Raw genomic sequence first — 11339 nt, 5'->3', positions numbered from 1 at the left:
TACATGAATTAATGTTTCTAAATATATTACAATTTGGTTTATATAATAATATGTTTTTATTATTGCAATGTTTAAGGTGAATGTGGGTACAGCAAAACTGCATTGTTTTTCTGTTTGTTCAGTTTTCAATGAGGTTGTGTTGCCAGCACCACGTATGAACCTTAAAAAATTCGCAATAGAAAAACATTTCCTTTTGTCATTATCTTGTTTTCTTGTTCTATGACTATGGGTGAGGTTTTGAAAATGGGAAATTGCACCAAGACACAATATGCTTTCCCAGCTCATCTGTGCCATTAAAATACTATTTACTGATAAAAAAAAGTGAACGAGAAGGTGAATGCAATAGCATTCAATTCCTCCATATTATTTTTATCTCAAACTATTTATCTTGTAAGAAGATAAATACCACTCTAATTTATGATAATTGTCGTGTCAAAAGAAAAAAAATTCAAAATAAGTATTATTTTAATCTTTTAATGTATTTTTTTTAATTATGGCCCAAACAAGTAAGGATATAGTTCCTATTGGTGCAGCGAAGAGAGCTAAGAAAAGATCACTTGAGTAGTTAATTAGATAGCTTAAATATGTCTCATTCCTTTCAATTTCATGTTTTTCAAGTTAAGCAAGTGGACATTCTTTAAGCTGGGAGCTAGATCTATATTTATAATTTTCAGTATAAAATACAATTTTTTTTCACATTTTATTTTAATTTTCAATTTTGATTCTCCTATAAAAAAAAACACTTGGTTTCATTATTTTTTTAAATCGATGATTTTGGTTCAACGGACAATTTTCATGACGTTGACTTTTAAAAAGAAAATATCAACTGCTAAATCACTAATGTAACATTATAATATAATGGGTTTAAAATTAGATTTTTAGGGGATTTAATTTAAAGAGGTTTTTTAATTAGTAATAAGTAATTTTTAATTAAATTCTCATAAAATTAAATATTCTACTAATCAAATTAATAGTTAAGAAATACAGAAGAAAGAAAATTTTGAAACAATATCTACGTTCAAAAATTTATTTTCATTGTGGAGGAAAGAACATATAGAGGAAAATGGAATAAACTTCTCAAAATTTGTTTATTCTCATTCCTTTAACTTTGCCTTTCCCTGCCCGTGACCGTGAGCTCACCAATAGAGATGGAAATAAAGGAAAGTTGGATAGTCAAAGGTGGAGGATGCTGTGCTGGTGGTTGCTACTTGCTAGAATTCACCAGTTTGGTGGTGGTTTGTGGGTTGGATTTCGGCATAGAACGATTTAAAATATGTTTAAACCTTCAAAGTTAGGTTTTGAAGAAAAACAAATTAAAAGAAGACCCTTTTTCCATTTTAATATTTTTTAAAAAATAAAAAGGTGATAATTCACTGTTTTGGCATGAAAATTTGAAGATCGTAAAAGGCTGTTTAACTTGCTGTTGGATTCATTGTGCAGTGATTTACGATCGAAGATATGTTTTTGTGTTTGTACTTTGTAACTTGTAAGTTGGATATATATTTTGTTTTAAAATAAAAAGTAATAATAATAATATGATAGATTAATATAAAATAAATGTTATAATCTTTTATTTTCTTATAAGTATTATGTAAATTTCCTAAAATAATAATATTTTTTTGGCTCCTTTGTTTTTTACTTTAAATATAAAAAAAAAATGCTAGCTACATATTCTTAATTTTTCATGCAGGTTTCCGAAACACGTGGTTGCTCCCTCTGCCTTGTTTGTCATGCAGGATAATTGAAAATCTTAGGACTAACTCTGTCGAAGTTTCGTTATCCTATCTGACAATTTTATGGAATATTCATTTGTAGATTTGCAATTGCGCGCAATAATTTACAAGACAGGATACAAACTTGTTACTGTCCATTTTAATTAGTCAAGTACCTAGATCCCATGAATGTTATAAAGAATCACAATATGCAGCAGCTTCACATTGGAGCTATTATATTGCCCATTTTAATTAACTCAACAGATGTGGCTCTATATAGTTGGTGCATTGTATGATGGGTGCATGCGTAAAAACACATATTGAAACCAAAATTATTCAATTGAATTAAATGAATGACTTGTCTCACGACTTACAGTTGCTATTTTGTAATCCAAAAAATTGATCAACTTTCCCTAATAATCAATTTTTGAATGTTTATGTAATGTCATAAAACTACACATTAATGATGATGGTTCCATAAACATTTGGCACGATAAACGACGCTAACAGGGTAGCACTGTTATTACTCATTGTAGTATAAAGGCAGTACAAAAAGATGTTGCCGTAAATGTACGTTAAAAACAGTGCAGACTTTCAAATATTGATTGAAAATATGTACTCAACTACTCATATTCAATAAAAAAAAATATTTACACTCTTCACATTTCCTTCACTTTTAAATTAAAAAAATTATAATTCTGAAAAATAACTTTGTATTTATGCATGTATTTCCTTCACACTTAATTTAACAAATCATACACATATATCCATTATTACGTTTCCTTCACTCTTATTTTAATAAGTTACAATTACGAAAAATAATTTTGTATTTATGCATATTATTTATTTATTTTCATCCAAACAAAAATATTTAATTAACTTAGTAAGAAATGGTGTATTTTTTTATATAAAAAAAAGTAAGTAATGGTGCATCCAAGTCCTTCAATCATGCATGCACCGTTTGTCTATATTTCAATTTTCAAAGCTCGATTATCAATTAAGATTTCCTATAGCTTCAATATAAACCCTTTTCCCCTTGTATGCAGACAATAGATTTGACTATGCCCCACTCCATTCTATCGTGGTCACAAAGTAGTCTTTTCAATATATATATATGCTTTTCTTTCTAATTATTCCAAAATAATAATATAATAACTACAGTCTTGCCAAAAAAATGAAAGTGGGAAAGGTCACGATATATATATATATATATATATATATATATATATAAAAGCTTGCCCGGGAAATAAATCATGATTTTTTAGAAAACAAAATCCAGTAACTAAGTAACTAGGCGTTTACAAAAAAAACAAATCGCGCATTTAGCCGAGTTAATTCGTTATATTATTGTTGTTTACACCGTTTATTAATATAACTAAATCTAAGACCTAAACTAATTGCAAAAATATAATCAATTATATTTTTATTGGTGTAATTTTTAAAATATATATCAATTTGTAGATTTTCTACTTGTACAATTTAACTGTATTAAATATATAAATTTGTAGATTTTACCTAAATGTCAAGTTTACCTCTATCTCATAAAATAGTTAGGGTATGACTAAAACGGACTAGCTAGGTTTGAGTCCAAAATATATCAAGTCGGGATCCACTAAGTTGAAGTAGTTGAAAATGTGGGTAGATAAAAAAAATATTGTGATTAAATCACAAACACTAATTTAAAAGATAAATATAATATATAAAATAAAAATAAAACTTATATAAATATATATATATTTTAATTTATATAAAAATAAAATTTAATCTTATATATTATATTTTAAAATATAATATATGAGATTATAAAAATATAATAAATTAAAAAGAAATACATTTTAAATATTTAACTATTTTCACCTAAAATATATATTAATATTATATTTTACACAATCGAGTAGTTTTGTATAATAATAAAGAATTGTGTTTCTTTAACAGTTATCAACAGTTAAAATCTAAAACTCAAATGGTAAATTTTAAAATATAAAGAAATTCATGAATTAAAAAATAAAAAGATGAATTTGGTGAAATAAGTAAAATATAAAGACAGATTTTACAAAGTGAAACCACAATCATGAAGGATTGAAGTGGGATCCACCCAATTGTGAAAGAGAAACATGATACATACGACGATGAGCACGTGTACGGTTCCAATGTGGTTGTTCCAAACACATCAAAACTCTCATTGTCATCACTCATTCCATTCTATCGCATGATTATTATCACACGTTGGCTCCCATGCCACGTGGCAAAAGGTGATTCATCATGACAAGCTCACATTGCAGTAGGATAATTTATTTATTTTAAGGACAAAATCTTTTATTTTTTGGTAAATAAAGAAGGAAGAGATACTCCAATATTATTAATGATATGGTTCGGTACGGTACGATTATAACCTGGCCAAATTCAAAACTTAGCAAGCCTAGCCCCAAAATTCAAGCTTGCTGCTTCCTGCACCAATTTTGGTTCCTGGATTGATTACACTTTGTAAAAGTTTTGGCTTCCGGATTGGAAGGTAAAAGAAACATTTCAAAAAGTTGTAAGAAGCAATTTTCAGGATGCAGAAAGCAACAACGACCAAAATCCAATTAACAATGGCAATTACTTAGAGATCCACCCCACAACAGCTTGGCAACGATGGGGAATAAAGAGTGTTGATTGGAAGCGCAACTTTTACAGAAGACTTCGTTAATTGGACTTTAGCTGAAGGCCCGTTATATTTAGTAGCCCAAGGCCCATTTAGCGTTGACACATCGATCCAAGTAATTTATCTCGTTCATATAGAATAATCATACCACAGTTCATTCATGCTGTACATTATTTATTATTTTAATTAGAAAAGCAGAGAAGAAGGTCAATAATTTTAATCCTATAAGGCTTACAAGTATTTGCAAGATTCGTGTAAACTGGCGCATCAAAATGCTCACTGCTTCAATTAAGTAGTGAGTGATCAATCTGTGAATGGGAGAAAACTAGGCATTACATGGTCAAAAAACAGCAAAGGTGATGAAATGAGTCAGGGACAACAGATGGTAACAGATGAATTGATCAATCTGTTAATATGATAATTTCTCGTCACCACTTACAAAGAATAATTTATTTTATCTATAAAAATAAAAAATTAAATATTAAAAGATTTATAATAATTCACACTACATATTTAATGAAACTGAGTTAAAACTTTTTACTTTAATAAAACATTAAAACAACCTCTTGTAACACTACAGTAGTCTCCAGGTAACGAATGCATGAAAGACTGAAAATTGTGTCTGGTTTACTCACGTTTTATTTTTGCATAATGAGAAAATTAATTTGTACTGTATGATTAAAATGAAGGGTCTATGATGTGAGGGTGCATCATAGTGAGAAAGTAACATATAACTATTTTTTTTCTTTCAAACAAAATTGCAAATAGAAACTTCAAAATACAGGCACTACCTTGCCACCACCTTCTCCGACTTCATCCACACATTTTCACATTTTCAAGTGATGACTATTTCAATGTTTGCTTCAAAATTCATCTCCAATTGACCCAAATAATATCTTGGTGAAAGAAATAAAAAATATATATATTCAGGATTTGGAACATCAAATTTCATCACAGAAATAACCAAATCCAATGAAACAAAATCAATAATTTTTTTAAAAAAGTAAAAAATAACATCGATGTATCTTTACAAAATCAGTAAAGAAAAATGTATCTTTACAAAATATTGCTTCTTCCTAGCTTTTCAACTCAAAAAACAAATTGCCAAGACAAATATAACCACAACAACCTGCAACAAGAGAAAAGAGGAAGCAAAATAACGGAAACAGATGCGTTGACGACGAGGGTGTGAGCGGCGGGATTAACTTTCGCTTCAGTTTTGCATCTCTGCTTCGGATCTGTCATCTGTGTCTTCACTCACATCTCCGCTTCAGATCTACGTCTTCGTTCGCATCTCCGCTTCGGATCCGCATCTTCACGCCGCTGTCGCTGTTAATGTCCGCATTTTTGCGTCTCTACTTCAGATTGGGATATGAGACTTGACTTTTGCTTCAGATCTCAAGTTTGGGTGGCGGGGCATGGTGCCACCGCCGCCATGGTGACTGTTTAAGGTTGTGGGAGGTGAGAACTGAGGAACAATGGGAAGCTGATGGAAGTGCAGTCCGAAGTTTAAAATCAGGAGTTGTTACATGACGCATCATTCCAAGGCGGTCGTTGAGTTTGTGCTGACAAAAATATATGGGTAATATGAAAAATTACAAAATAAATAAAACATACGTTTGGTTTAATTAAATTAAGAAACTAAATGAAAAAATAAAATAGATTGATATATTGTTTAGATAAATTTAAAAATCTTCCTAAGTAAAAATTAATTGATTATATATTGTACAATTTAACATGTGAAACACATAAATAAATAATAATAAAATTCAATAAGTAATGTAAATTAATATTGTTTGAGTTTGGAAGGTAGATTTATGTTTGTATGTCACTGTTTATAATATATGAATTAATTTTTTTCTTCAAATGTATTTATTTATTTTAAATATATTATATATAAAATTTTATTTTTATTTATGTGTTTTACATTTTAAATTGTACAATGTATAATAAATTACTTTTTACTTAGGATGATTTTTTAAATTTATTTAACAATATTAATCTATGTTATTTTTATTTACTTAATTAATTTTTTTATCAAATTTAATAACGAAGGTACCTTATTGCGGTTCATATATTGATAGTGGTAAGATAAGTTCACTTCACTCAATAGACTTTGTTTCATCATTTGCATAAGAAGGATTATCGCGTCAACTACATCTTCTTCGTCAGATGTTTTCCTAAAAAAAATGAGTTTGACACAACATAGCCTCCATCGTCTTCATCCAAATCCACAACCGTTCGCATCATGCAAACTAACTTCATCGCCTTGTGATGGGATAGTAGAACAACCCACATCATCTACTTCAACACACATTTCTAATATTGCTACCCCATTTTGTTGATAAAAAAGCACAAATTATGATTTTTACATCTTCATCATCATATATATGCAATGCAACATATTTTTCACTTACTATGAACCTTGATGTTATAAACAATATAACTTGATTTGAATATAACTTTAATTTATCATGTATCTTCCTCTTTAATACATCGAAACTAATATTACATCTAATCTTAATTGTTCTCTTAGTGCCTTCAAATAACAAATCCTTAACAAAAATAAAATATAAAAAATCACATACGATATATCAAAAATAAAAATAAAATAAAATTTTACTAAATATCATTTTAAAAAAATATTACATAAATCTTCACAAAATAGGCATAATCATATAATAAAAAAAACATATATTACACATCCATATCTAGTTATACGAATGCATGACATCTATCTCTTAACATATAAAAAATGAATTGGTAAGAAAATATTCAAGCCTTTGATCGATGTATATGTTGAATGTGTGAAGAAGATTGAAATGAAAATCATATTAATACAAATTATTTTTTTTATGCCAATTATAGTGTTTCATGTATACCTGAACTAGTGTTGATTCATATATTTTAATTTTTTTTTATTGCGAACTCGAACTATACTCACATGAACCAAAGATTGTGGGTTGTGGGTTGTGGTATCAACTAACCAATGACTGAATGCTAACGTGACAACTTAATAGTTTTAAATTATTATTTTGTTTTGACTTAACAAATCAGTAATTTTAAATTGTTATTTTCTTTAAAATGATCGTCCACTAAAAAGTATGATCAAATATGAAACAACTATTTAAAATTATTATTTAATTCTTTTTGTTGATTAGATTGCAAAGTCTTCAAATTATCATACCTTAACTTTAATTAAAGCAAATTCATGTCAGTAATTTATTTTAGAAAGAATTCATTTTAATAAAAAAATTGTAAAAATGACCCAAAATGATCAATGACTCACTTATAATATATTTTTTTTAGATGGTCACCTTTTTGATTTTTTTGTTACATTTTTAAAGTTTTACATTTGATATCCACGCTGTTATCCTAATTCTATTAAGTGATGAGGTGGTGATAGGTAATCACTCTCGCGCCATCCTTTAACAAATGGTTGCTTTTAGAATTACAGTATATTTTATTTAAATACTGTGACATCTGCATCGTTCAAGGTTTAACATCTGCATCACCACACCCAAAAACCACCAACACCAACAGATCTGCATCGTTCAAGGTTTACTGTATCTTATTTAAATAAATCGAAATATGAAATGTAATAATTTTTTAAACACATTCCTAATCATTAAATTTAAAATTACAGTCCGGTAATTATATAAATATGTCCTTAGTTTAATTTTAAGTTATTTCATATTCACCAATTAATCAAACAATTGGTTTTATCAAAAACTTTAATTTAATTGATTAACTTAACAGTTTTTAACTTTAAATTTTGTCTCTAAGAAAAACTTTAAATTTTGAGTCGATTAATCAACTTTTTAATTAAATTATCCGCTGGCTTTTGTGAAAACGCGCTCTAAGTATTGCCCTACTTTTTTAATGCACATTGGAAGGTTTATAATAGTAATGAAATTCAGCTAAAAACGTTAGGTCTGGTATAAAGCTATGGAAAATTTTCGCAGCGTCGTATCAAGGTTTTATATTAGTTAGGCGTGGTTGATGGGTTACTTTCCCAACATGGCAATGTGAAGGAAGACATTTTAGTTTTTAGTGGAATAATAAAATGTGAAAAAATATTGGAAAACTATGATTTTTATGCGTAAATTCCCATATATTGGGTCTGAACTCTGAACCAGAAATATATTTTTTTGACAGGTGTATTATTTTATTTTATGTTATTGGAAGATTCATACTTTATGTCTAATATTATGTAAAGAAAGAAAATAAAGTGAACAAATTAAGTTTGACATTTGCATGTAGCTGTTTATTCCCCCCTACCCGTTTTCTATTATATTGTTGTGAGATATTCGTAACAACTTTCATGCAAAAAATTTGTACCAAATAGTATCTGTAATGTGAAAAAGTATAAGAGAGGTTTTTTTTTTTTTTTTTTTTTTTTTTTTTTACGTAATAGGAAATTTTGAGTTATAGAATGTAAAAAGTTAGCTGCTTGTTAACCAAGCTATAGTGAATTAGAAATCCTTTTATTGAGAAAAAATAGTTTTAGATATAAAAATGAGGGAGAGGAAAATGTGAAAAATGTTGTAAAAGAAAAATTGTAATTTTTTCCTGAAAAATTGCATAATAAGAGAATTTACAATTTTATCCTCTAAAGGTGCATTGATTTGAGTTTTGTAACTTCGTCCACAAAGTTAAAATAGTACGTAGTCAGAGAAAAGTTAAAATTGTAGTAAAAGATGATGGTTTGCATCGTTTACAATAATAAAAAAAGTTATATAATTTTTTCTTAGATCAGCAAATCGAGATTATATATATTAAATGGTACCAGAGATCCGTTCCAAAAAATTACATCATTAGGATTTAGTAGTAAAGATGCAATGTTTGCATTCAAAAAGTTATAAATCATTGGTGCACTAGAGAAGTAAACAAGGAAAATTAACTCGCGTGTAGAACACTCCATTCACGTGGTTTGGGGAAATCAAACCAACCGTTCTTGATTTCCTAATGAAACAAATTAAAATTGCATAAAACGAGATTATGAAACATTTTTCATAACATAAACCATTTTTTCTCCTTCTAATGAATACAAAGCAAACACGCGACTTCGGGCTACATACTGGTCGGTGACTGTAAGTCTGTAAACCTGTAAACCACAAACAAATTAAATAACTGGTCAGATAAACAATTCATTTCTATCTTTTTTTTAAGTGAATAACAAATTTAATATTTAAAATTGTAATTTTTTTATTAAATTAGTTTCTAAAATTAATAAAATGATATTTGAAATTGTACATTATTAATTAATCAATTTAGATATTCAAATTGTCATAGATAGCCAAAGTAGTTATATATGTAATAAATAAAATGACAGAATGATGATTGAAATTATAAATTGACTTAGTATTTGAAACTGTAGTAGTTTGTTAAAGTAATTCTTACAATTAAAAAAGCTTAAATATATTTGAATCAATTAAAATCACTTCACTAGTTCACTGAATGTAAACTTAAACGAAGTTCACGGAAGGTTTTACTTTTGAATAAATTTGAATGCGCTCACGAGAAAATCTCAAACTTTTTATCCCCTATAAATGGATAAACATCGAATGAACTGATGATGGTAGAAGAAGAACTTATGGTCCAAACAAAAAGTTGGCACACCAAATCAGCATATATCTGTGAGGGATATATATATATATATATAGTTGTAGATAAGCACAGGATAAATTCTGAGTTGGACATGGCGAATTCATCACCAGATCGCTGTAGGAAAAATGTCTAAAAGTGATTAAGCACGAGCAGTTGTTGAAAAATATTGAAGTCCTCTCGTTTAAATGCAACCCAGTTGCATGTGTTCATATCCTATATATGTTAACCATGTTTTCTGGATAAGTTCAATTCGGTGGTTTCCTTCATTTCTTGGTCAGCAACCGCACACGATATCGATATCACACTAGTTGCTAACTAGGTTAAAATTAAATATCACGAAAATAAAAGGCCAAATTATATATATCTCGAAACTTTCCCTTTTAGGTTTTTCATTTGTCAATTTCATTTTTGTTTCATTCACATTTGAGTCAATCCGATAACCGTACACCGTACTCATTTTAATCAAAACAACTTATAAATTAATCAATTAATAAGTTCTTTAAAAGTCTTTTAAAATACACTAACCGTGTTTTATCATTTTTATGTCAAGGTGCATTATAATATATGTATTTAGTTTTAATGTTTAACTGCAAAGACAAGGCAAAAGAAAAAATTTCCTTATTCGAATATAATTTCTGATTATCTTTTCTTTTACATCGATGACAGTAAAATTTGAACTTGTAATTTCATGAAAAGTACTCAAAGTTTTCACTACAAATTTTAGCGACTTTGGTTTGTGATCAATAATTATTTAACTTCCATATATTGATCATATATATAAAGTGATCTTTTAATTAAAATATTCAAATGTGGTGAGAAGGTTGCAAACCAACACGGAAGTCACGACACGAGTAAGAAAAATAATAGTACATTTGTATTTTATTGACTGATCTCTGAATCTAAGGACACATGCAGAAATCATACTCTTCAATGGAAATGGATAAGCTGCAGTTATATTTTCAAAACTGCACCTCCTTAATTAAAGTTGACTTTACATTATTTATACTTGTAACAAAACTAATAATAATAATTTTCTTAGACATGCTTCTCTGATCGACAACATATCTTTGAATTTTCTTTCTAATTTGTTAATCAATTGGACTAAACTAATCATTTCTTACTTTGATCTCACTAGTACAAAATAAACATGTCTGTCGTATCCCATTTGCGAATTTCAACCATAGCCATGACATTTTTACAATTTTATTTTAGCAGTGTTTATAAATTATAATATTATTTTGTAGATCTGTAAATATTAATTTTGTTTGAAAACAACAAATGTTTAAAAGTCAACATTGCACACACTGTTTACCAAATTGTTGAAGATCCATCCGAATCTATAAATAGCTATCAGCTGAGCACAAGTTCCCCAC

Source organism: Glycine max, chromosome 13, assembly GCF_000004515.6.
Source record: "Glycine max cultivar Williams 82 chromosome 13, Glycine_max_v4.0, whole genome shotgun sequence".
Taxonomy (NCBI): Eukaryota; Viridiplantae; Streptophyta; class Magnoliopsida; order Fabales; family Fabaceae; genus Glycine; species Glycine max.
Note: the sequence above shows the minus strand (reverse complement) of the source record.